At 37.2% G+C, this 27,275-nt stretch overlaps 1 long non-coding RNA gene across 1 annotated transcript in view; it reads left to right on the forward strand.

The window, feature by feature from the left end:
• The first annotated feature begins 19,407 nt into the window (after positions 1–19,407).
• The window catches only part of LOC118610704, a 41,656-nt gene continuing 33,788 nt past the window's right edge, over positions 19,408–27,275 (forward strand). Inside the window, exons 1-2 of the long non-coding RNA XR_004953907.1 lie at positions 19,408–19,540; positions 24,282–24,440. This is a non-coding gene — a long non-coding RNA (uncharacterized LOC118610704). The remainder of the gene's footprint in view (positions 19,541–24,281; positions 24,441–27,275) is intronic.

Genomic DNA, 27,275 nt, shown 5'->3' on the forward strand with positions numbered 1-27,275 from the left:
ATTTCACATAGATTTATTTTTCACAAACCTTGAAAAGACTAGAAAGTCTGAGGAGAAAGTCCCTCTGCAAATAGGGAATCACCAGTAGCATTTTAGAACTAGTGATTGAGGAAAAGAAAGCAAACACAATTACAGGAAACTTTATGGCTTTTTTAAAATAAGTATCTCTGTGGAATATCACTTTGAATGAGAATGCCCTGTCAATATGGGTCTGGTTTCACTAAGTGTGGTGATGTTGTGTATGAATATTAGTGGGTGAGTTTTACTTCCCCTAAACCCTCCTTATAACCATGCTTTAAAATGTCTATGCATATTGATGAAAAGTTATCTGTGCTGTTTAAGTAGGAAGTGGCTTCCACATATTCGACAGTCCTACTGGGCATGGAGCCACAGGCAACCTGGTCACCCCAAATCCTTTCCTAAGTGATAGGGTCTCTTTGGAAGGATGGGAGCTAACATCCCCCACGGAGGGGCTGAGAAATGAACACTTGGAGCAAAGCAGGATGAGAGGGAGAACAAATAGGTTGTGGTTTCCTTGCCAGCACCAACAGTGGATGGAGAAATCCTTTAACTAGCTGGTTTGGGAAAAAAGGGCCTTCAGGTGAAGAATATTTTTGTTCAATATTTGAACTCTGCCATGTTTTGATTTGGGTTTAGACTTTACTGTGTGTGTATGTGTGTGTGTGTGTGTGTGTTTTATTGTTGTGTGTGTGTGTGTTTTTAAGAAACAAAATAAAATTCAATAGTCAATAAAAATAAATGATTACCTCCAGATTATAATAAAGATTGTGTAGAAAGTATTTTTCAAATTAGCTTTAAAATAATTATGGAGGGAAGATGACACTATCTTGAGGATCTGTTATAGAACATGCTAAGTATTTAACACATTATCCCATTCAGTGCTCATAATTACACTGAGAAAATATTTATTTTTAGCTCTATTTTGCTGATGTAGAATTGAAGGTATATACAGGTAAAATGACATACGCACAGTCATACAGCCACAGATATAATTTCTGGCTCTACCTTTGTCCAACAGAGAAATTCATTCCCTGCCATAACATTGTAAAAGCAAATCGCGTGTATTTCTTCACATTACTAATTATCAAATAATTTTGTCACATAATGATATCTTATAACAAACATAAATTTAGATGTTTTCTAGAAAATTCCATTATCAGTCCTGTAATTTGACTTTAACAGGAATTCTGTATATATATATATATATATATATATATATATTTTTTTTTTCAACCTATCTAGTTTCAATAAAGAATTAAACATTGTTACACAGAAACAAAAAAGAAACGTTAGGAGACCTGCTAGAGATCGTTGAATAATGCACTGCTCATATTAGTCACTATCCACATGTTCTAAAATTAAATAAAATGAAAAAATTCATTCCTTAGCAAAAGTAGCCACATTTCAAGTGTATGATAGCCACATCTTGCTGGTGGCTACCATATTGGACAGCACAGACTGTAGAGTATTTTCATCATCGCAGAAAGTTTTATGGAACAGTGATGCTCTGTTCTTCACAACTTTTCATTTCAGATGAAGAAGCAGAATTCCAGAGAGTGTAACAAATAATTCAGGTGTGCTTTCTCATCCATCCCTCTTGTCCTCACACCACACTGTCATATAATAAGTTTTACTTATTTTTTATTTTTATTTTTTTTTACTTTTCTTTTTTTTACTAAGTTTATCAGTAAGAAAAAAAATACAATTAGCACCCCATATCCACAAGATTCACTTTCATGAATTCAACCAACCATGGATCAAAAATATGTATATTTTTAAAGTTACATTGTTGCTGAAGTGTACTATGTTGTTAGGCCTACATGGTTACATGATGGTTGCATGTGAACATGTACAGGCCTTTCTTCCTTTCATCATTCTCAAAAAAATACTGTATAACAACTACTTACATAGTATTTATATTGTATTAGGTATTACAAGTAATGTAGAGGTGATTTAAAGTATACAGGAGGTATGGGTAAAGTATACAGGAATTATACAGGAGTCTGTGCATGGGTTATATGTCAATACTATGCCATTTGATATAAGGGTCTTGAGGATCCGCAGATTTTGGCATCCTCAGAGGGTCCTGGAACCAATCCTTTGCAGATACTGAGGAATGATGGTAATAAACAATTATAAGAACTGCAGAAAATTTATTCTTGTTTACGACATGCCAAAGTGAGGGAGCAATAATACATTTTGTTTCAGAATCTTAATCGTAAACTCGAAGGTTGATGGGAAAGGTAGAACTCATCTGCCCAGATAACATGTTTCGTATCAAACTGCTTCATAATCTGGGACACGCCCTTCAAAAATGCTGTGAAACTCTGATCAGTAATTTATTTTTCCTAAATGAAAATGTCTGTAAGAATTTACCTCCTAATTTTAAGTGACGACCATTTAATAAGGAATGTTTTTTAAATGCCCATTTTTGTGATGAAGTAAAATGATCCATTTAGTTATATTTAAATAATAAAATTTATGTCACCACATATTTGAATCTAGATATGGGTGGTGAACATACAATGCAGAATATATATGACTTATTGTTGAATCGTATACTTGAAACCTACTGGATTTTGTTAACCAATGTCACCATTAAAAAAAAAAGCCAAAAATAAATAAATAAACAAACAAATAAATAAATGATAAAATTTAAAATGGAAACTACCAATATATGTTGTAAAAAGGAAAATAATTTCCAAAGTGTTTTAAACATTAATTCTCACAGTATTTGAAGGTTATTTCTTCACTGATACTGCCATATAATTAACCATATATAGATTGTACACTTAAATCTACACTTTTTCATTTGTGCCTAAAACTTCATGTGAACAATTGCAAACACATAGATCAGGACATTTTGATTGAAACTAAAAAGATTTGTCTCTATAAATATTTCATGTTAACTCAGAATCACTTGGCTGCTTTCTTCCCTACTGTAATTACAGCTGTCTTTGCAATAATACTGGCATTGCTACATTGTAAGTTATCTTAGGTTAACAGGAAAAATTCAGAATGCTTTAGTTAACAACTTTTTTCACAGTGTTTTCCTGATATAGGAAAACAGCTAGTCAAATTCTGATTCACGGGAAGGAAAAATAAAGCACACTGCTGTTATTATGTGAGAGCTTATTCAGTATACCAAACCATGCAGCAACTTGAATGTCAGGTAACCTGGGTCTCATGGCTCACAAATGATCACAAATCATGTAAGTCCCTTAATTTTCACATGTGTAAAATCGGTGTTGTAGTTAAAGAACCCTGATGGATATAACATTTTGTGAATGTGCTCAGTATATGTGGTACATTTATCATTTTTAGAATATAAACCAGAGTAAATTATCTTTGCTAGATTCTGTGAATTAGGTTGATTATAACATTTAAGATATAGAATCTTAACCATCCCAGCCGCTCCTTTTCCATCATCAGAGTTATCTCATGAGAGAGGTTAGACAAACACAAATTTATACCATTGTCCTTCGGAAGTTTCAGATTTTTAAAAATTTATTTTCCACATTGCTCTGTCTTGTCCAAGTTCTTATTCCTTTTCTTTGTTTTAGTTGTTTTCTTTTCTAGTAAGGATTTTTTTAAACTGTGCTTCAACTCTTGGCAGTTGTCTTAACTTAAAGGTCTGCCATGAAAAACGGATCAAGAAGGCACAGCCTATGTATTGGTTGGCTACATTTGGATCACTCTGGCAAGGCTGTTTCACGGGAGAACCACCAAGTGTAATGTTTGCAGGCCTTTTCCTTGGGCTAATTTCTCCAGAGATGTATCCTCCAAACTCTTCCCAGGGAAACGATTTTGTTTGTTTGTTTGTTTCTTTGTTTTTGGAAAACTGCCCCTACAAAGGAAAAGGCCACATTGGAGTTCTCTCCTCTTTTCCTGACCCCACACAATGAAGCTTAAGATAAGGAAAGAGTTTCTGGAACTTATCTAAGCCCACACATTTAGGAAAGCAAGAGTTGGGCTTTCTAAGCCAGATCAGACTGAGTCCAGGACACAGGCACTTAACTACCTACTGCTTCTCTCATCTATTTCATTCCTTCTAATAACAATTCCCCATCAGTTTCTGAGCCCTTATGACCTCGATTGCATTTCCCCTTTAATGTGTTTCTTTTTTGTTCATTTTGTCTCTCGGGGCAACTTGAAGAGTACTGTTCCCAGAGCAGTGGTTCTCAGACTTATGTGTAGACTGCTCGTCCCCACCTCTAGAGAATCTGATTCAGTAGGTTTGGGATGGAGCTGAAAAGGTGGATTTTGAACAAGTTTTCTCCAAGAGATACTCATTGCTGCTGATCTAGAGACCATACTTGGTGTACCATTGCCATATAGGCTATATTCATCTAAAAATCATCAGGCACAGAAGCAGCAAATGACTTCAGGCTACATTCACTGTTGGTGAGAGAGCTGCTAACACCATTCAGGACTGACTGGATTAACATTTATTAAAAATCTTATTTAATTATAACTTCAGGCAATAGATATTGAGAGTATAGTTTTATTTAATTTTCTTATACTTACCTTTTTATTCATTCGACATGTCTTTTGTTGAATGATAAGGTGAGAGATAGGAGTGAGCTATTCAAGCAAAGGAACTTGCACCATAGAAGGAAGAAGATGGGCATTAATAGGGTAGTTTTGGGGACCACAGGTGTCCAGCTTTTCTAAATTATTAGGAACTTGTTGAATAATAATTATGATATTTAATATTATGTAGCAAGTTGACATGGCCAGCATGGCCAGATATTTGGGAAGATATTCTGGATGATATTTACATTTAAATTGGTTGATTTTGGGTAAAGCAGATTGTCCTCCATAATGTGAGTAGGCCTCATTAAATCAGTTAAAGGCCTAAATTAAACAAAAGGCTGACCTTCCTGAGCAAGAGGGAATTCTGCAGCAGACTGACTTTTGACTTGATCTGCAACATTTGTTCTTTCTTGGGTCTTCAGTCTGATAAGTTTTTAATTTAAACTGTAAAGTTGTCTCATCCGGGGGTGTCCAGTTGCAGGCCCACTCTGCAAATATTAGACTTGTCAGACTCCACAATTGCAAGAGCTAGTTCCTTAAAATAAATCTCTATATGTACACATCCTATTGGTTCAGTTTGTCTGGAGAACATTGACTAATACATTAGTGGCAGTAAAGGAACAGAGGGAATTTGCAGCAAGAAACCATTAGCAATTTTTAAGTAAATAGAAGAAAGTCAAGATCAGAGCCATGTTTTAGGAGGGTGAATCACATGATGAAGTGTAAATTGCACTGAGGGGCAAAAGATTTTACAAAGAAGCCCATTAAGGAAGGAAATGCAATAGAGGATAATAACAGTTCAAGAATAGAAGGAATATTTTGATTAAGAGGGATAGAATAGATATGAGAAGAAATAAGTGGTGAAACATTTAGGTTCTGGAGTCAGAAAGATCTGGATTTGAAACCCAGCTCTTTTTATTCTATTTGAGCTTAAATAAGTTCCAGAAACTCTTTCCTAATCTAAAAAATGAAAATAATTATAGTACCTATTTTGTAGGGCAATCGAAAGATTAGAATAAATAAAACATTACTCTTGTAATGTAGAATACATGTTCTATGTATGTCAAATAGAAATCACTCAACAAATAGCTATTTATATATGTATATGTATATGTATATATATGATGGCTAGTACATAGAGATCTAGTGTATGTGAGTATATGTGAGCTTTTAAATATATGCACACATTAACTCTATATATGTATGTACGTAGACACGTATGTTCACATATATATGTAAATAAATATATGTGTTCACATATATATATAATGTGTAAAAAGTCTATAGTGCAGTGGTTTCATATTAATATTTTAATAACATAGCAGTAATTTTGAAAAGAAAGGGAAAAGAAGGGAATTCAAGCGTAGGTGGCCTGGAAAAAAATGGTACCATCAATGGAAATAGCAAAATCAAAAGGAAAAGCTGTTTGGGGTAGTTAAGATGCAAGGAAGGGTAATGAATTTGAAATTCATTTTAGAACATGTTAGATTTGATTTACTAAATGGGAACCAAGGAAGTAAATTTAGATGGTCAAATGAGAAAGATTAATGATACATAATAAAGTAATTGGGGGGAACAACAATATCTTAATTCCAAAATAATTGGAATAAAACTGTCAAGATTTTAACATATAAATATGTATATTTCTATTAAAACAGTGGTAAGCAAAGAAAATTTTAATGAAATGGAAAGATACTGTATTTATAGTAATTTCTTCCAGCAAATATATTTGTTAAAATATAACCAAATATATGATATAAAATTGGATTGCATTAATCATGTTTTCACCTTGTAATGCTTCAAATGATCTGCTGCTTTTTAAAAGTGGGCACATGGATCAGATGTCATGTACTATTGATTGCAATAGTATTAACTTATTAATGTTGAACCATCAAAGTGAATATCATGGTCAGACATACATATCTATTGTTCATCATCTATTATATTCCAGATTCTGCATTGTATTTACTTTACTTCTTCCTCAGAATATTCCTATTAGGTTTCTCCCTAATCAGTAGATGAGATTAATTCCTTTGAGAATACATAGGTAGCAAGGATGACCATTTGATCTGAACCTAAATTTTACATAATTTTGACAGCACTTAGATGTGTGGACTAGTTACCAGACAGGATTCTTTAACCCAATGGTCATCAAAATTAAGCATTTTTATTGGTCAGAAATGCCTCAGGAGCATTCTGTAGCTAAAGATTTTCTATTCCTTTGGGATTCCGCTCAGTCACAGAGGAAGCTGTAATAAAATGTTCTCTTGTGGTACGACACTTAATTTCACTTCAGCTACTGTCCCCTCCCACTGTCTATAAAAAGTTTATGTACCACAGACCATAAAGAACACAACTGAAGACAGAGATGCACAGGATAGGGCTGAGGTAATCTGTGCTCTGCAAACACTCTTCCTATACACCATTTCAGAAAAGCACAATAAGACTTTTAAGCCATCTGTTTTTGAGGTTATGAAAACTGAAGGCCTCTGCAGACTTCAAATAGCTCTGAAAACGTTAACACAATCTCCCACATTGGAAACTAACACCAGTCAAAACACATTATTTTAAAGCAACGTATTCTCCTTCCATATATTTGTATAATTATACTATTATCCATTAGTCTAACACCAGGTATATTTGCTGTACCTGCAGACACTTTTTACAATGTTAAACAAACATTGTAAATTTAAGTAGATTGCATATTTCTTGTCCCTTCACATTTTCAAGCTTTGACAAAAACCAAGGCAAAGGGCTTTAACGAGGGTACAGGGTCCTGCAACAGAGGGGAAGTGTCAGGAAATCGGTTTCTGAGGTGGCAAAGTTCTGGCTGCTCTATGGCTGGGCCACAAATTGGCTAATGGGAAGCACAGGCAAGTTATCACGTACAAAAAGCACTGTGACCAGTGACTATGAAAGGTTACTGGAAAGTGATCCCTAACAAAAACCTAATTTGTCTGATCGATGATCACTCATATGTCAATCAGTTTTTTCCTTATAAGTGAAATATTGCAAATTTCACCTAAATTTTTGAAAATCCATTTCACATCATAATAGGAAAAAAAAGATCTTAAAAATAAAACACAAATATAAGGTTTTAAAATACTCATCAAGTAAGTCAAACCAAAAAGAATATGAAAGGCAGTTTGTAAATGTCCCTTATGGTGGATCATCCTTCATGAGTAGAAATTGCAAATCTATTTAAAAGGCAAATCCAGTGAAGTTGAAAGTGTGTATTCTTTCAGTATCAGTACACCTTCTTTTGGCAAACATTTCTCTTCGGATTAAAATTAGATTTATTTTAAATTTGTTATTTATTATACTTTAAGCCTTTGAATTGGTAAATGCTAGAGACGAGTTTGCTCCCAACATGTGCAAAGCCTGAGGCCCACCTACTGCATGTCTGAATATTTTAAAGTTATAAATCAAGTGATAGTCATAGCCCTGCCTGGTTCTCACTAGGGCCCTTGAAGACTGCTCCTGCATTCACCCTGCGGCTGAGGTTCAAGGGCTATTGCCTTCCCCGAGTGGCATTTCAGCCTGTAAACCCAAGCAGCCACCTGGATCTGCTGGCACAGGGCAAGGCGGAGGCTCGTCTGGCTCTTAGGATGGTGGGGCAGTTACTGGAATTGCCCAGCTCAGAATGGGGCTGAGCCCATCAGAGTCCTCAGGGAACCAGGACAGGCAGGACCTCCTCCCACTCACCTTACCTTTCCAACTCAGGATTTCCAAGCAGTTCTAATCACTTCCAAAGGTGCCAGCAGGGGAAAGGATGGAATTCAGTTATTTGGGGAATCCAATCTGACTAAACGTATTCTTGGGATAATTTGAAGCAGTCGTTTAAACAAAAGCACCTCCTTTCCCTGGCTTTCTCCTCCCTTGCTCCCCCCACCCTGGGCCCCTAAATGCACACAAAGGTTTCTCAGCCTTGCATGGAGGTAGGGGTGGGGCACGTTGGTTCAAAACATTCCTCCCAAGTAATTCTGTTTGTTCTTTCGATTGGTTACTGAACTTTCAAAACCTTCCTTAAAAGGTCAAAAAGAAATAAAGTCTCTGTATTTTGGTGTCTGAGATGTGTGCTGGTTTTCCGAACATTGTAGGGGGCCCAGCTCCAGGGCGTTTGAAAGCAGGACTTAGAAGGGATTCATCTTCATTGTCTGGCAATTCAGCTACACCAGGAAGAGAAACTTGTAGTCACCTAATTGCCATTTCATTAGAGTTGTGTTGTTTCTTATGATACAATATTTGATATCAAGCCATTCAAATCTTAAAAGGCAGTATCTTATTACCTTCTTAAAGTTAGATTAAGCCTCAGTAAAAACAAAATTTGCCACTCAGAACCCTGCTTCCAGTAGAGATTCACCCCTCTCCATCCATGTAGTTCTCTGTGTATGATCAGTCAGGGCCTTACCTTGGACATGGTCCCCTGATTGAGAATATGACCCAGGGTTGGAAAATCTGAGTACTTCATGCCCTGGTAACATGATTGATGCATGTCGAACCAAGCTAATCAGAGTCTACCAGTTCTGACAGAGATCTGGGAAGAGCATGCGCTCTTCTTTGGGAATCAAGAGCATGCGCTCTTCCTCGGGAATCAAGAGCATGTAGGATTAGGGCTGTCTGTAATCATCTTGTTGCCTCATGGGAAGAGCTTCCTAAATGGAACCCAAACAGAAGGAAGATTTGAGAGATAATGTCCTAAAGACAATGTTTAGATCTCTGAATCCAGCTGTGTCCACTTGAAAAGGCCCATAAATTCTTTGATTTGGTTTAAACTAATTCGAATTGGGTTTGTGTAACTTACAACAAGAAGTGAACCGAATAATAGAATTGAATTCTGTAAGTAACAATTCCATCTGATCTCAGGCAAATCTGCCCAGCTGTCCCACAGGCACAGCATTTTAAAAGCTCTTCTCCCCACCCCCATGGCAAATCTGCTTTTCTTCCATACCATCAGTGAAAAAAACACCACTTGCCAGTATAAGTACTGCCATACTTTCCTTTGAATATTCTTTTTTTAAATTTTTTTTTTATTTTTCAGTTATAGTTGGCATACAATATTATATTAGTTTCAACATATTGATTAGTGTACAACATACTAGAGATTTATATAATTTACAAAGTGATTGCCCCAGTAAATCTAGTACGCATGTGATACCATACGTAGTTGTTGCAATATTATTGACTGTATTCCTTATGCTATACTTTACATCCCCACGACTATTTTGTAACTACCAATTTGTCCTTCTTAATTCCTTCCCCTCTTTTACCCATCCTATTTGGCAATCCTCAAAATGTTCTCTGTATCTATGAGTTTGTTTTTGTTTTGTTTATTTTGTTCCTTAGATTGCACATGTAAGTGAAATCATATGACATTTGTCTTTCTCTGACTTATACCACTCAACACAATACCCTCTAGGTCCATCCATGTTGTTGCAGGTGGCAAGATTTCAATCTTTTTCATTTATTTTGTTTTTATGGCTAAGTAATATTCCATAGTATATATGTACCACCTCTTCTTTATCCTTTAATCCATTGATGGATACCCACACTGCCTCCATATCTTGGCTATTGTAAATAATGCTGCAATGAACATGCGGATAAATGTTTTCCTTCAAAGTAGTATTTTGGGTTTCATGGATAAATACCTAGAAGTAGGATTACTGGGTCCTTCTTTGTCTCTTGTTATACTCTTTGTTTTAAAGTCTGTTTTGTCTGGTATAAGTATGGCTACCCCACATTTTTTTTTCATTTCCACTTTCATGAAATATCCTTTTTCCCTATCCCTTTACTTTTAGTCTGTGCACGTCTTTTGATCTGAAGTGAGTCTCTTGTAGGCAGCATATGTTAAGTTCTTGTTTTCTTATCCACTCGGTCCCCTATCTTTTGATTGAGGCATTTAATCCTATGTCATTTGAAGTAATCGTTGATAGATATGCAGTTTTTGCCATTTTATTATTCATATTTTAATGTGCATATAAAAAGTTAAATATATAAAATTATATATGTATATATATATATATATTTTCTTTCTTTCTTTTTTCCTTCTTAAAGAAGTCCCTCCAACATTTCCTATAATACTGGCTTGGTGGTGATGAACTCCTTTAGCTTCTTCTTGTCTGAGAAGCTCTTTATCTGTCCTTTGATTCTAAATGATAGCTTTGCTGGGCGGAGTAGTTTTGGTTGTAGGTCCTTGCTTTTCATCACTTTGAATATTTCCTGCCAGTCCCTCTGCAAAATTCCTGTTGAGAAATCAGCTGATAGTCTCATGGGAGCTCTCCCACAGGTAACTAACTAACTGCTTTTCTCTTGCTGTTTTTAAGATTCTCTCTTTGTCTCTAAGTTTTGGCATTTTAATTATGATATGTCTTAGTGTGGGCCCCTTTTGGTTTATATTATTTGGGACTCTCTGAGCTTCCTGGGGTTGAATGTCTATCTTCTTTGTCAAGTTAGGGAAGTTTTCCATTATTTTTGAAATAGGTTTTCAATTTCTTGCTCTCTTCTCTTTTTGGTACCCCGAAAATGCAAATGTTGGTATGCTTGATGTTGTCCCAGAGTACCTTTAAACTATCATCATCTAATTTGTTTTTCTTGATGCTATTCTGATTAGGTGTTTTCTGCTATCTTATCTTCTAAATCAGTAATTCAGTCATCTGCTTCATCTAATCTAGTGTTGATTCCGCCTAAGGTAGTCTTCCTTTTAGTTATTATATTTTTCATTTCTGACTCATTCTTTCTTATATTTTCTATCTCCTTTTTTACATTTCTATCACTTTGTTAAAGTATTCACTGAGTTAATCTACTCTTCCCCTAAGTTCATTGAGTATCCTTGTAACCAGTATTTTGAACTCTGCATCTGATAGATTGCTTGTCCATATTTTGTTTAGTTCTTTTTCTGGAAATTTGTTCTCTTCTTTCATTTGGGACATGTTTCTTTATCTCCCCATTTTGGCTGCCTCTCTGTGCTCCTAAATCTCTGGCCTTAGTAGAGTGTCTTTATGTGGTAAGTGTCCTCTGGGGCCCAGTGGCTCAGTTTTCCATGGCTACCTAAGCTGAGTGCTCCAAATGTGTCCCTCATATGGGCTGTGTGAGTCTTCCTGTTGTAGTTCAGCCTTGGTTGCTGTTTGCATATTGATGGGAGGGCTTGACCCTCAGGCAATCCACAGATGGCTTCTACATGTGCTGGGCTTAGAGGTGCCTCAAGAGGCTGAGCCAGGAAGAGAGGCTAGCTGCCACTAGTGCTGGGCTTGGGGCTGCTCAGCAAGAGGTAGGGAGTACACCAAGCCAGATCCTGCTTATTTGGTTTTTGTGAACCTTTTAGAGATTTTAGGAAAGTCCACAGAATGAACTAAGACAGGCCATTTGTAAGGAAAAGAAACACAGGAAGTGGCTTGGGTGGGCTTGCAATTTCAGAGGGGGAGGGTCTCAGGGAATCACCAGGGCAGGATGACCAGTGTTAGCCAGGTTGAGAGAGCTCAGAAATGGCAGTTGCCTGTGTCTGTATGTTGGGAGGGTGGAGGACTCAACAAAGGAACAGTGGATTCAACCAGCACTTCTGACTGAGAGAAAGCTGCCTCTCCAACCCTCACCCTGAAGCCAGTTCCTTCCCATCTGTCCTGGGTGCTCCTCAAGCAGCTGCCCCAGCTCTAGAGCTCAGAGTGAGTGAGTCTGTCATCAAGTAAGTCAGCGGGCAGGCCCTTTAAGAGGAATGTCTGTAACTCCCACAGCTCTCTGTCTCACTCAGCCACAATCTGCTGGCTTTCACAGCCAGAGGTTGTGGGGCCTTCTCTTACTGGTACTAGAACTCTGGGCTGGGGAGCCCAGTGTAGGGCCAGGACCCCTCACTCCTCTGAGGGGAATTCTGCACCTAAGTTCCCTCTCAATTCTAAACTGCCACACGCAGTTGTAGAACCCGCCCATTTCACATCTTTGCACCTCCTACCAGTCTCAGGGTAGAACTTCTGTTCAGCCAGACCTCAGGAGACTTCTGATGGTGGTTGTTCCATAGTTTAGTTGTAATTTTAATGTGATTGTGAGAGGAGGCGAGCGCAGCATCTACCTACCGACTCACCATCTTGACCGGAAGTCCTCTCCACTGAATATTCTTGAATCCATCTTCCCCTCTGCTTTTCCCATAATCCCAATTATTTTTCTGAACTGTTGACAATAACCTAACTGATTAGGTTAGGTTATTGTTTATAACTGATTTCCCCTATCTTCAGTTTTTCTCACTTCCAAACTATACTTCATGTTGTTGCCAGAGTGAGATTTCTGAAGCATCTGTTTAAACTTGTGACCCTCCACCCTTCTACATTAGTAGCTTCAATTGCTCACTATTGCCTAAAAGATAAAGTTCAAATTCCATAGCATGGGTTAGTTACCTAGCTACTTTGTGATTTGGCCTTAGCCCGAACATTTCTAACCTGGCCTTCTGCCATTACCCCACAAATAATCTGTGGTTCATCTATAAAAAGTTACTCCAGTTCCTTGGGCACACTAATTGGTGCATATGCTTTTTCTCCTTTACCTGGAATGGCCTTTAGAATATTTATTCTCAGCAGAAAACTGCCAAGTGCTTTTCTAGACTCAATCAAGCCTTGCTTTCTTCTAGTAGATTTGGTCTTTCGAAGTTCTACGTAACCTGGAAACCCCAAATCCTTCCACTACAGAAATACATCCATTATTATTAATGTATCCATTATTCTTAAATTGACTTAGAAAATCTGTGAGATGTGATCATAGAGGAACAAGAAGTAGTAGAAATATATCCTAAAACTTTGCTGTTAAGAGACAATGGTTATTATTCATTGTTTTGGAAGCTGAAGCGAAGGCAAAAATTTAGCTCTCTTTATATTGTACTATTTGGCTGACTCAACATATCCATGGATTACACAGTTGAGGTCCCATAATTAAGCCCTAAATATGCACTGGTATGTGCTGAAATCATAGGGGACACTCCGTGTTGTGTACGACTTGCTTTCTTCATTATAGCTTCTGCCCAGGGCCCAATTTGTAGCTCTGTTTCTGCAACTCTAAATTAGGGATTTTCCTGTGTTTTCATCAGCTTCTTACCTTGAACATTTCCTCAAGGTCTCTGGCTTGGGTTCCCACTGCACACTCTCCCCGCTTCAGGTTACTTTGTGGCCAGCCCATTGGAACCCTCTCCTTACACATACTTCCCACTCCTAGGCATATGGATACTTCTTAATACTGACTAAAGCCTCCTTTTAAGTCTGGTTAGCAGGAAATATGGATGTTGGCATAGTCATGAGCACAATTTTAAGTCCCGACTGTAATCATGAAACCCAACTAGATTTTTTTTTAACAGCTACTTAGCACTCCTTCCTTTGTCTTGCCTTTTTAGCCTCTAAATGGAAGGAAACAAAAGTTCCTGTTTATTTCTCTAAAGTGCCTGCCTGCAACACTGATTTGTTCATTTTGAACCAGAGCATAGTTAAAAGCCAGCAAGAGTGCAACTCATTCATTTGAAATAATTTTTTTCAGTCCATTTCAGCAGCCTGGCTTGTTGGGGCTTTCCAAGGCAAGAACGCCTGGGTAAAGGTGGTTTATCATTAACTCCTAGATCATGAGATGCCAAATACTGGATTTCTAGAGTCATAGGTATTCTGCAAAACCCTCAATACTCCGGCAAGACATGCTGAATACATTCTGTGCATTCTGGTAAATACATCAAGGTAATAATTACTTCCACATTTCCCCTTTTAAATACACATTTTTACTCAGGGCCACAGTTTGCCCTTACATACACCCAATGCATTTCAGATTTCTGTGTAATTTAAAGAAAAAGTGTTGCTGAGGTGAGCCAAATTTATATATGAGTTCTTTGTGTAAGTTATTTCAGAGCTACAAAGGCTGTGTCCCCATGCTTATATGCAGTTTGTTTCCCCATCATGGCTTTCTGCCATCAAATGGAATACCTTTCTTACAGTGCCCTAGATCCCGATATGAAAAAAAGTTTACTTATTTTTTTTATTATTTTTTAAAAGAAAGGCTTCTTATGTATGTTTCTAAGACAGGAGGACTGGTTTACATTTTCGATACCCTCGATGTGGATATAGTAAAAGAGGTGATATATTGGGGAGAAAATAGTGAATTGTAATGCCAATGAAAAGAATGCTTTTCTTGCTTTGTAAGCAAGAGAGAGCATATATGATTTTTAACTCTATGGAAACTAAGGATAAAAAATATAACATCTTTATAAGACAGTAAATATAATAAAACATTGCTTTATAATACAAATTAAATTTATAATGTGATTTATGAATAGAATTAGCATTCTGTTGCATTCATTTCCTGCTTCAGAGGATGCATACAGGCATTTAGTTTCATAATACTTTGAAATCTTCCTTACAGTTGTCAATTAGATTACTATTTATACTGCTCTATGATATTGATAATGTCATTTCAAAATGACAGTGTTTATATCCATAGATTTGGGTTTCATTAACATATAGATTGGGTTTAATATTTGGGAATGGCTTTAATATTTCTTTGTTCATATAAAATTTGTTTTCTTAGTTACAACTGTTCCCTCTAATTATATTTCATTCAGGAATATTTAGGATTTGATTTCGAGGGTAGGTTCTCTTTGTGCATTGTTTTCACATTTTCCTAAAACAGCTGACAGTTTATGGATGTATTGGGAAGTCACTAGATTTTACTGTGTTTCTTACTATCGTCCATGCTTCCTATTAAAATACATATTTAAAATAGCACAAAATTTTGTCTTTGGTTTTGGGAACATTAAACTTAAGTGCATCCTGTGAATCAAATATGTGTCTGTTCAGAGACAATCAAAAAGAAAAGCAATTGAAAACTAAACTCAAGTTCGATGTTGTTATGTTTTATTGAAAGAGTATTTAAAAAGCCAGATATTGCTGTGCCAGATACGTTACTTTAATGGTCAACTCCTTGGCATACTGTCAAAAGGTAGAACTTGTATCTGGAACAGCCCCATGGGATAAAAATGTCATAGCTTTGATTTTACTGCCTCTGACTACAGAAAACCATTCAAGTTTTACCTAGTGAACCCAGCAGATGGTCGTGTTTTCAGTATCATCTCTGGAAGTTTTGTGGAGAAAGTTATCTAGGACCACAAAAAATTTTATAATTTCAATGGTATCTTTAGAGTAGTTAAATAAGCCTTAACTTACAAATGACTTGTAGATACTTTAACATGAGTTGAATTCCAGCCTAGACTTCAATGGTTTATTCTCCAAATGAGAAGTCTAGAACTCACTAGAATCTCATAGAAATATCTTTATTATCTTTACTTGTAGGTTTTGAATGAGTGAATTAAAAGTGTCAATAAATATATTCTACAGCATAATCCCTTTAATCACATTTATTTCTCTCTCTTATAATTAATATATTCATGTCTGACTACCCGGTAGGCAAAGGGCATGTGAAAGGCAAGAATAATATCTGTGTGTCTCAAATATCAGAAATGAGGCAACTGGGTAAATCTAAAGAACTTAAATGCCTTATCTGAAAAAATGGTCTATTGCCACATAGCAGCAGGTACATGTCATAACATAGGTGAAATACTTGTGCCTGGTATTCGATGGGTACTAGTTTCCTTCCCGTTCCTAAGTAGTTAGTGACCCATTCTCTACAAATTACTCAAACTTATATGTTCCTTTGTAATTTCCTTAGTTTATCCTCCAAACAACAATTCAGAAGAAGAATGATGAGAAAGAGTAGAGCAAGTTACCAAACACTGAACTCTTACTTTATGTCTCTGAGACATGCCCTGTGCCTCATTAGGATTGTTTCTTCTAGTTGCTTCTATTTTCATAGCTCTTCTTTGGAAGGAAGTATAGTCAAGTGGTTAAAAGCTTTAGCTCTGGAATCATATCAAAGGTGTTTAAATACCAGATTTTATACTCACTAGTTACACACGCTTGGGAAAATGATCCTCTCTGAGACAATATCCCTTGGGAAATTTAAATAAACTTTAACCTATCTTATCGGATAGTTGGGAGGATCAAATGAGATTAACGCAAGTATTATCTTAGTCTCTGGCACATATTAAAATTTGTTCGATCATTCCCCAAGTGTTAGTGATGAGGTTGAAGGTAGGGAGTAGGGAACAAATGCACTGATTAATGGCATACTAATATCGCTGGCTAATTTTCTGACAGCTGGATGGGTTGATAAAATTTAGTATGGATTTATTCTTCTCATCTCTCATAGCAAGTCAGTTGCCTCAGTTGTCAACACTAGTAAGCTCAGACAGGAAGTGGGCATTCTGAGTTGCCCAAAGAGAGTGACAAGCTAGAGAATGGTGAACACCTCTTCGTCGATGACTTCCTACATTATTAATACCGGATAGTTTAATGACTATCAGATGAATAGCTTACAGTGCCCCGAGTGAGACCACATCTTTCAAACCAGTTCTTCTTGAACACAATTAATGACTGAGAAAATCGAAATGTAAAAAATGTGAGTAGTTTATATAAATTTACAAAATTTCTAAGAAGACACAAGTCTTGGTTATATTATTTTCAAAAGGAAAATATAATATCTAATTCCTTGCTCATGGTTTTAGAGGAACTGGACAGGAGAGCAGAGATAATTAACTACTTGTGTATTTACTGAGTTGTTTCTTTCAGGGAAAATGCATGTCATCTAGAGGGGCGATGCTACTATAATATAAAAGTGACTGTCAATGTCAATAAATTATCCACTATATTTTCTCAATCCATTGACATAACTTATCATACTTATATGGAATGAAGATGGAGAGGTAAACTAGTGTCAAAGCCCTCATTTGAAAGGACCAGTCTGTAGACGCAGCCTGGCCTGTAATCTCTTGTTTCTGGGCCAGTCTTTGATTCCCTGCCCACATTTTAAGTTCTTGAGGTACAGGAGCCACTCCCATCCTTCTTCTAAGACTAGTTAATATTAAATGACACTGGTTTAAAAAAAGAAGTTCTTCATCTGCAGAAATGCTGGTACCGAAGAATGGTTAGCCAGTGGTATTAGTATGCCATTAATCAATGCATTTGTCCCCTCCTCCCTACCTTCAACCTCATCTCTAACATTTGGGGAATGATTGAACAGATTTTATATGTGCCAGAGTCTACCTTACTTGTGTTAATCTCATTTGATCCTTCCAACTATCTGATAATATAGGTTAAAGTTTATTTAAATTTCCCAGGGGATATTGTCTCAGAGAGGATAATTTTCCCCAGTGTGTGTGACTATCAATATACGTACTCAAGAGTTATGTGGATGTCGGTGTTGAGTCATCTGACCCCCTTTTTGATAAGCAGCAAACATTTGCAAGACACCTGGCTAGAAACATGGTCAGATTCAGGATATGCAGAATACTAGTTTGTTTTTGATTTTATATATGACATTAAAGGGATAAATATCACAACTGTGTATTCTATACACCACTAAGCTGCATGCCGATGTGTATATTTGAACTGATTAATGGGACCCAATTCACTGTGGCATACTAGAATTATTTTAAATTCACTTATGTTGAGAAACCCACATCAAAATTTTTTTGTGTATTGCGTGCCTAAGAGATAGTTAGACCAGCTCAGTGGTTTAGGAGAATGGGACATGTATTCTAGACCTAAATGAGTCTTCCTTCAAAGTGTTGATATTTTTCCTTGGCCTCAGTCTTCATATCAGACAGTTTGTTGTTTTCCAATCTTATTGAATTTTAATAAATTCATGAAGGTCTAAAATTATAGTTTCCTGAACATTGCTATTGAGCAGTGATGGGGCCTTTGAAGCCATGATTTTATCAAATACTCCAAATAACTATGATAAGAAAAATTAGAGAAACACTGGGTTAGGTGTTTTTTTGACTTCCCTGCCCCCAACTTAAAAGTCAACAGTATGGGCGGCAGTAGTCATCACAGTGTTTTAACATATTTGTCTAAGAATGGCTACAGTGAGAGATTTGCCTCTTGCAGTAACAGAAAAATCTAAGAGGTTAATTTCTTTAAGGACACATTATTTTGCTTTTACAGTATAACTAAATGTCCACGTGTACATATTAGTACTTTGAAACCAACTGATAGAACATAGTAGTCCCTAAAAAGAAAGGCCTCTGACATCAAGCTGAAGGAAGTCTGTTAACCAGAGAGAAACCAGTTTTACTATTCTGCTTTCTAGTCTTATCCGTAGTTACTGAATCCCCTTTGCAACATACTACTGTAAGATATAGAGCATGATGAAGTGTTGTAGAAATTATGGAAATTTAGGCCTCATATGATCATGACTGTGGAGATTATGAGTGTGGGCCCTATTAAAGAAAAGAATGGTATAAAACAATAAAATTTTATGGTGCACACACACACACACACACACACACACACACACACACCTTTGCTCAAGCTCAAACATCCACACATGCAAACGCACTCATGCCCCCCAAAATACGAACACATGTACACCCTCTTCAGAACACATGCTGTGTCACACTCTCAACTCTGGATTGAGTTTTTAGTTGATTAAACACATGAAACTGAAACTATCCAAATAAACTCTTTTGGCAGTTATTGAAAGTCTTTTGAAGTAAGCCAGAATGCCTCTACAGTCAGTGTTTCCATACTGAATCAGTCCCTGTCACAGTGATATTATGTTTATTTTTTATGTTGGAACATAGATTTCTTCTTTCACTGCACCAGCTTTGGAAAGATAAAATAACGATACTAAAGCAACATTCTGCAGGTTTGAAGACCTCCTCCCCCGAGAAGCTTTGCTCTAATTCTTTGTACGATCTATTTATAACAGGATGGGGCTGCTATTTTGTAGCAGTAATTTTTTCTCTCTCCTCAAAAGGGGAACATATTTTCTCGCCTTTATGAACCAGTAAAGCTTCTTAATACTTGGCGATTCCCACATTTTTTTTTTTTGTTTCCAGAGCCATGTGGTCTGTTGGAGCTCATCATCTATGACAGGAATTAACTGGGAGGGACCCATGAGGGAAATTCTGAAGGTAATTTTGAAGATTTCCATAAAAGCTCAAGGTTTTTTTTTTTTTTCCTAAATCTTTTACTGCTTAGAAGTAAAACAATTTGATACACTAAATTTGGAACTTGGGTACAAGATAAATCAACATTAACTATATCTAAAATTTAGCTCATTACTTTCTATACCCCACAGAAAACCACTCCCTTACTCCAAAAGTTTCTGCTTTGGATAACGGCATCAAACTAAGTTTCAAAGCTGTAAACTGAAAATTCGCCCACACATCATTCTCTGTTCACTAAATCCAGTTGTTCATCACATGCTGTCTCTTCTGCCTCCAGAATTGCTCTAATTTTTCATCTCTGTTTTCTCCCCACTATGGAGGCCTTAGAGTGAGATCCCATTGAATCTAGCCTATTCATCTCCCTGCCATTCGCTTCTGCTTCCTTAAGTCATAACTCTCTTGTCCTGTTTCTAAAGTACAAATATGATCTCCTCTTTCAGAACTTTGTGACTAGAAGAATACATGCTTCTCTCTTGGGATTGTCAGCTCCTTTTATAACCTGACCACAGCCCGACATCTGAGACTCACTTCCTTTAGCCTTCATCCTCTCCCTCCCTTTGAGGGACACTGACCTTCTTAGCATTCTCTAAATATGCCTTGTTGTCTCCTGTACTATCTCCCCAGAGATGGCATCCCCTACCTCTCACATCACTGCACTCCTGCCCAGTCTATCAAACCTTTAGTATTCATCTACAAATTGTGTTCTCTGTGACCCTTTCACACCTTCCTCTCAGTACTGTTCATACTCTATTATAATGCCCATGTTATGGGTAGTATAATGAGTTGAATGGTACATATCCACACCATAACCCTCAGAACTTCTGAATGTGACTTTGTTTGGAATAAGGCTTTTTGCAGATAAAATTAATCTTAAAATGAGATTACCCTGGATTATACTAGTGGGTTTTAAATCCAGTGAAAGTGCCCTTAAAAAACACAGAGGAGAAACACACAGGGAGAAAAGGAGTCAGAAATTGGATTGACTACAAGCCAAGGAACTCCTGAAGCCATCAAAAGCTAGGAAGGTTCTCCCCTCCAGGGAGCATGACCCTGTCGACGCCTTGAATTCAGACTTTTGGACTCCAGAACTGTGAGAAAATAAATATCTGTTGTTTATAGCCACCAAATTTGTGGTAATTTGTTGCAGCACACCTAAGAAACTAGTAAGGATGGTTATTTATGTATCTGCCCCCAAATCTTCATTTTCTGAGCAGTTGTAGGTTCACAGAAAAATTGAGTGGCAAGTACAGAGTGCTCCGTATACCCCCTCACCTCCGGTTTCCCTGTTATTAACATGACATCAGTGGTATAGATTTGTTAGAATTAATGAGCCAACGCTGGTACATGATTTTTGATTAAAGTCCATAGTTTACCTTAGGGTTCACTCTTTGTGTTGTACATTCTGTGAGTTTTGACGTGCATAATGACATGTATCCACCATTCTAGTATCATGCAGAATGGTTTCACTGCTCTAAAAAGCTCTGTTGCTCCACCTAATCGTCATCTCTCCTCCCTCCTAAACCCTGATAACCATTGATCTTTTTTTGTCTCCATCTGCCTTTTCTAGATTGTCTTCTAGTTGGAATCATATAGTATGTAGCCTTTTCAGATTGGCTTTTGTCACTTAGCAATATGCATTTAAGTTTCCTTCCCGTCTTTCCATGGCTTGATGGCTTGATGGCACGTTTCTTTCTATTACTGAGTAATATTCTGTTGTCTGGATGTAAGAGATTGAAGATTTTTATTTTACCTTTTTAGTCTTTATAGAGTGGGCATGTGTCTTTAATTATCTATAATTTAATATATATTTAGAAAAATAGATATTCCAAACTGCTGACTCTTTTCAAAGTAAATATTTGAATCATATTTATAAAAAATACTAGAAAATAATGCCAGAATAATTTTTTTAAATAAAACGAGTCACTATTTATTAGTAGCAGATAGCACATAATCAAATGGAAATATTTTGGGTGTCATTCAAGGCCGAAAAATCCAAATAGATAAAATTTCTTCAGTATTAAAAATAGTTTCAAGAAAGGCTATTTAAATAGCCTCATAAAGTTGTCAGCGTATCATATGATTTTTGGTGCAGTTTATTTGTGGTGGCCTCAGGGAAGACATAGGAAACACATCTATCATTCAATTTCATAGTAATTTATGTTCGACCCAATTACTGATATACCACAACTAGGAAGGATTTCCCTCTCACCACATTTAAGACCGTCCTTAAATAAACTACAAATTCATATTACCATCTGGCAATGGATAGAAGCAGACTAATCATTTCCTATTTGAATAATGAAAAAGTTCCCTTCAAAATGCCCTAAAAATATTGAACAGGAAAAAATACCCTAATATTTTGTATTCAATGTCAAATGGTTTTCAGTTATGAAATCCTACAACATAAACTTGCTTTGATCAAGCTAATATTACTTTTTAGTAACAACATTAATAAATTTATTTGTACTCATATAAAACAATTCATTTGGGAAAAGTGCAAAAGGAAAAATCCCATCCACTGGTTTTCAAAAATATAAATTGCTCAAACATAGCACCTTGGTTCCCCATAAGGCTATAGGGAGCCCCTTCCCAACACCTCTAACTGTGGTCTTCTGCTTTTACAGTCTTCTCCTACTTCCTTGTTTATGATAAACATTGCTGGCACATTTATCACCTCTGGTGAAGTAAATTGTTAAAAGTAAATTGCTACACGCTTGCTAGTGAACATAGAAAAGAGCTAAAATCTGTGTTTCGGAATAACCTTTACTTCCTTGGCTGATACATCTTTCTGATAATAGCAATGTTGTTTTGGTTTTTCTTGTTTTTAAGCTTTGATATTTGTTACATACTTTGACATTTGACTAATAGAAAAATGTTTGCTTCTTTTCTTAGTCATCTTATGTCAAGTGATTCATTTCTTCTCTGCCTTTTGTGTGTGTGTGTAACCTCAGGCATTCTTACTGGTGCCTCATTTATCACACAGCTGTTAAAAAATTCCCATCATAATCCTAGCATGTAAACTTTTACAGTGTTAGGAAACATGCCTATTTAAAAATATTTAATTAATACTTTAATCTATATAGAATACCTAACAACATTTCTGAATCTATTACCTGTCTCAGGACTCAGAGCAGGATACATGAAAGACTGTCATGGTACAATGACCTTCTAATGACTTGGATTATAAGTTATTGACTTTGTGTATTTGTGTGTGTGTGTGGGTGGGTGTGCGTGTGCTTGCATGGGCACATTTTAATAATGTTCTCGTTCCATACCACTTTCCAAGTCATTTATTCAGTTTTCATTTATTTATTTATTCAATACGTATTTGGTGAACACTGCTTATTTCCCATACACTAAGTTAAACATTGCAGCCATGAGGCGAATAAGGCATGGTCCCTGCATTCAAGTGGCTCACGTATCCTGAGGCACATCCTTATTCAAAAGGAAGATAGACTGGTGTTAAAGACAAGTAAAATGAGAGTAATAGCATCTTTTCCTGATATAAGCATAACTAAAAAAAAAAAAAAAAAGATTTAAAAAAACTGTAACGTAGACAGCTTTGAAAACAAAAGGAACTTTCTGAAACATTTTTGACTGGGAGCAACATTTAGATTTAAATACAAGGTTTTCTAGAATCCACTCAAGTTGAATGACAAGGGTTTCTGGTACCATTCTTGCAAAAGTCTGTAGCCAAGTATCACATATTGATAATATTTGGTGTTTGACAAGTGCAGATGCAGGGGTTTGGGGTGGAGAGAGACCAAGGGGAATTCAGGAACAGGGAAGATGAGACTGCTTGTTTGAATATTTAGAAGTTGGGTACTCTACCAAATTTGACAATAGTTTTTAAGTCTCTTAAACGGGATCTTTGATGTTCCTACTCTACAGCCTCTTCACATTTGAGCTCCTTCTTCCCCTTGGTTTTAAGTCTAGTCTGTAACTCCTAAAATATTTTTCTGCCCTCATATTCTCACTGGAGTTCCAGACCCCTATATTCAACTGCCTTGATATCACCACTCGGCGTATCATAGGTCTTGACTCAGATCTTCAGTCTCCACCTGCAGTGCCCCCAGATCACAGCACCGCCCACCTGTTGTTAAGCCACAATATACTCTTTTTGTTTGTCTTTCTTGACATATGTGTCTCCTTCAGTGTTCATAACTAATCCACTATAAAGCCCTGTTGATTTTGACTCTTCTAAATATTGTATCTTTTTTCACTGGTCTTTATCTTCACAGTCACTAAGAAGCCTCTCTGATCATAATCTGCCCTTTCCCAAACCAGTTTCAGTATTACCTGCTAAAGAGATCATTTTTTTTAAGTCAGAGCTGATGATGTTACTTTTGATTTCTTAAACTTCTTGACCCTTGATTCTTCAAAGGCTTCCTATTAAGTCATGTTAAAATTCAAAATCCTTAACAAGTCTTAACAGATTCTACCTGATCTAGCTGCTGCTGCCTGTTTCTCTAGACATGTCTTGAGCCACTCTCTCCTTTGCCACCTCTACTTCACAGTGGACTTCCTTAAATCCTTTGGAAGTCCTTCACGAATGGTCTTCCTTCTGCCTCTGACGCTCTTCTCCCATCATTTGCCTCACATTTCCATTTTATGATCTTAATCTATATATTTCTTCAGAAAACAAAAAATCTAAACTTGATTCTCTTGCAATAAATATTACTTCACCCAGATTCTTTTTTTTCAGAGATGATGTAAACTGCTGAGAATATCAGCTATCAACTGTTCAGAGTTGCACCTTTCACCAGAAATGCTCGCCTGCAGAAGGCTACACCATGACCGAGGTGGAGATAAAAATGTCTGGTCTCTTGCCTCAATTTGAGAACACTGAACTGCCGATGTCCAGGTAGGACTGATTGAAGTCTCAGTTGTATATAGGGTCAACATCTCTCTCTCTGTCCAACCCTGTCTTTCCCACTTCTGTATAAACATATCTCCTTAGAACTCTTCCCCAAAACTTGTAGAACACATTTTTTTTCACAGAATTTGTTTCCAGGGAACCCAAACTAAGATGGTATCAAGAGTGGTCCTAGAAAACCAGTTGTGGAGTGAAACCTTAGAGCTGAACTGCTCAGTGTCTGGGTAGCAGTAAGAACACTATCACTGCTGTTGGAAGGAGCAAGGGTAGCTTCTGGCATGCTCTGGTTTAAAATTTCACTGGCGATGAACTGGGATGGATACCAGGGGAGGGTGCAATATTGATTACACTATTTCTGGCACAGGGGAGGGATAAGAGACTTAGTAGCTATAACACCTGTGGAAATAGGCAGCTCTTGATGAGTTCTCTTGATTCAGTGCACAGAGACAATGTCAGGCAGAGTAACTAATCCCCAATTTAACACAAAGTGTAAAAGTTATAGGGCCTCATCAGCTGCGGCTAAAGAAACCCTAATATCATGTAGTAGAGGAGAGGCAGAGCAGAGAATTAGATATATGACTTTATCCTAAGAATAACAGAGCTTCAGATAATGCTGCAATCTCAGCCCAGCAGGTCTTCTCTGCCAAGATCAGAGCCTAAATAGGAAAAGAAGGGAACCCTGAAATATAGAAAGAGGATTTCTAAATAAATGCTGTTGAGAACTTTGAATTACCAAATGATTCCGAAACTGTTGCACCTGCAAAATTGACCCTGTGGTCTCTTTATTGGAACTTAATGGCTGACTACCCTTGCTTGAAGACTACATACGCTTGAAGACCTCAAGTAAGGTAGGTGTCTTACAAGACAATGCTTATATCTCCAACCATCCACTCCCATCCATAATCTTGGCAACCATTTCAATAATAATATCCATTTTAAAAAATGTCAAATCCCAGCATAGGCAGAACAGAAATGAAAGAGGGACTCCATACTGAAGGAGCTCCAGGATCTGGCCGATGTATACCAGGAGGAGCAGGGGGAGGGTATATGAAACTGGGTTCTGAGATGCACTCAGGGAAGCTGACGTTAAGCTGATAAGAAGAGTTTATTGATATGAGATATTTTTCTGTGGAATAAGGTTTAAAACTCTAGCAAGGACCCTAGGAAACAGTACTAATGCATGGGTAAGATGCCTCTTGGAAACTTGCAAAAATTGATGGTCTGTCCTAAGTGAAATATAAATGCCATACTGCTATACAGGTGTGTGTGTGGTGGGGGGTGGGGGTAGTTAAAAAAATCTCAGGTGAAAATGCTAGAGTAGATGTACTGCCCAGCACTGGAGAACCTACCAGTTGAATACATTCCATGGCAGAGCATGGAGCATATTCCATTCACCAAATAAACAAGAAATGCCTAGTGAGAGAAGCAACATTGTTGTTGAGAAGTTTGGTGGAGGATGTCTTCCGTAGGAGATGGCTGATGTTGGGAGATTCTCTTAGAGGTCTGGGCTTTATGATAGCAACAGGAGGATGGGATAATAGAATGATAGGAGGCCAGATGGTAACACTTAACTGTTAGAAACAATATGGATGTGGTTTTCACACTGAGACTTGTAGCCAGGGCAGCTCCACCCACAGGGAGGTACGGAGAGGGTTAAGAAAAGACAGTATTACCATCGACAAGATAAATAGGCATCCAAGAGGTATTTCTTAATTATACAATGAAAACTGGTTGAGAGAAGAAGCATGTGGATGGACTTACGGGAGGGGGCATGGTGTGAGGATGTTTGTTTTGCCTGTTAATGCCACTAGAGGGCATGAACCTCAGAAGAGGAACTAAATAACAGAGTAGAGAGAGGGACTAAGACTTAAAGTCATCCAGTCACTGTCATAGGTCACCCTGGCACTGATCAACAGGAATCCTGGAGGAGCTATTTACAGACAGAAAAAAAACCTACTAGAAGGTGCTTAGTGGATCTGTATCACTTACTGGTGCTTCACTCATACACCCTCTTTAGGGCTGGTACATCTGGTACCCCCAGGTATTGGGAATATGGGATGCTGAGAGCTCACTGCTACATTCTTCACTGTAAATTCTCTCAAGCGCAGGGAGCATACCTTGCCTATAATTATAAATTCTTCTAGGGGTGGAGAAGGTGGGCAACCTGTGGCCAATGATTGCGTGATGTGAAGATATAAAGTTCTGTTCTTTTGCCTCAGTTTCGGACAGCTTGCTTGAAGGGCCATCCCAACAACAGACTTCCCATAGGGTCAGCTGAGACTTCAGGTGCAACCACATTGGAGTCAATTTCTCCTTCAACCCAAGGCCACGCCCTCATGTATTCACTAGTTACCTGAGATAGCTCCACCATAAACCTTTGGGAAGCTTTCATTCTCAGTCTGTTTCCAGGGTATGCAATTTAAAATAGTTTACCCTTTGTGTTCATTAGCCTCTCACCACATGTTTTAATTTTCTTTGAGAGTAATTAATTTTATTGGTAATTATACATATGTACAAGTATTTATTTCTAGCTCAGTTACTAACATGAGTGAAAGCAGGAGCTATTGCTATTTTTTTGTACCTATGTCCCCTTACATGTGGTACATTATATCATTAAATAGTACTAGCTTTTCTTTCTGCCACTACTCAAACTAGATAACTTGGTTTATTTTTTCAACTCCTCTCTTAGTAATACACCCACGTTCCTCTCTGATGAGTTCTTTAGTCACCAATATAGAAAAACTTCAAGCTTGAATGGATATAGTTGTCTGCCTTCTCCGAGATCCCGAATTCTTCTGGAGAAAATAGTACCAATTCCCAGAT

Source organism: Rousettus aegyptiacus, unplaced genomic scaffold (genome assembly GCF_014176215.1).
Source record: "Rousettus aegyptiacus isolate mRouAeg1 unplaced genomic scaffold, mRouAeg1.p scaffold_m13_p_13, whole genome shotgun sequence".
NCBI lineage: Eukaryota > Metazoa > Chordata > Mammalia > Chiroptera > Pteropodidae > Rousettus > Rousettus aegyptiacus.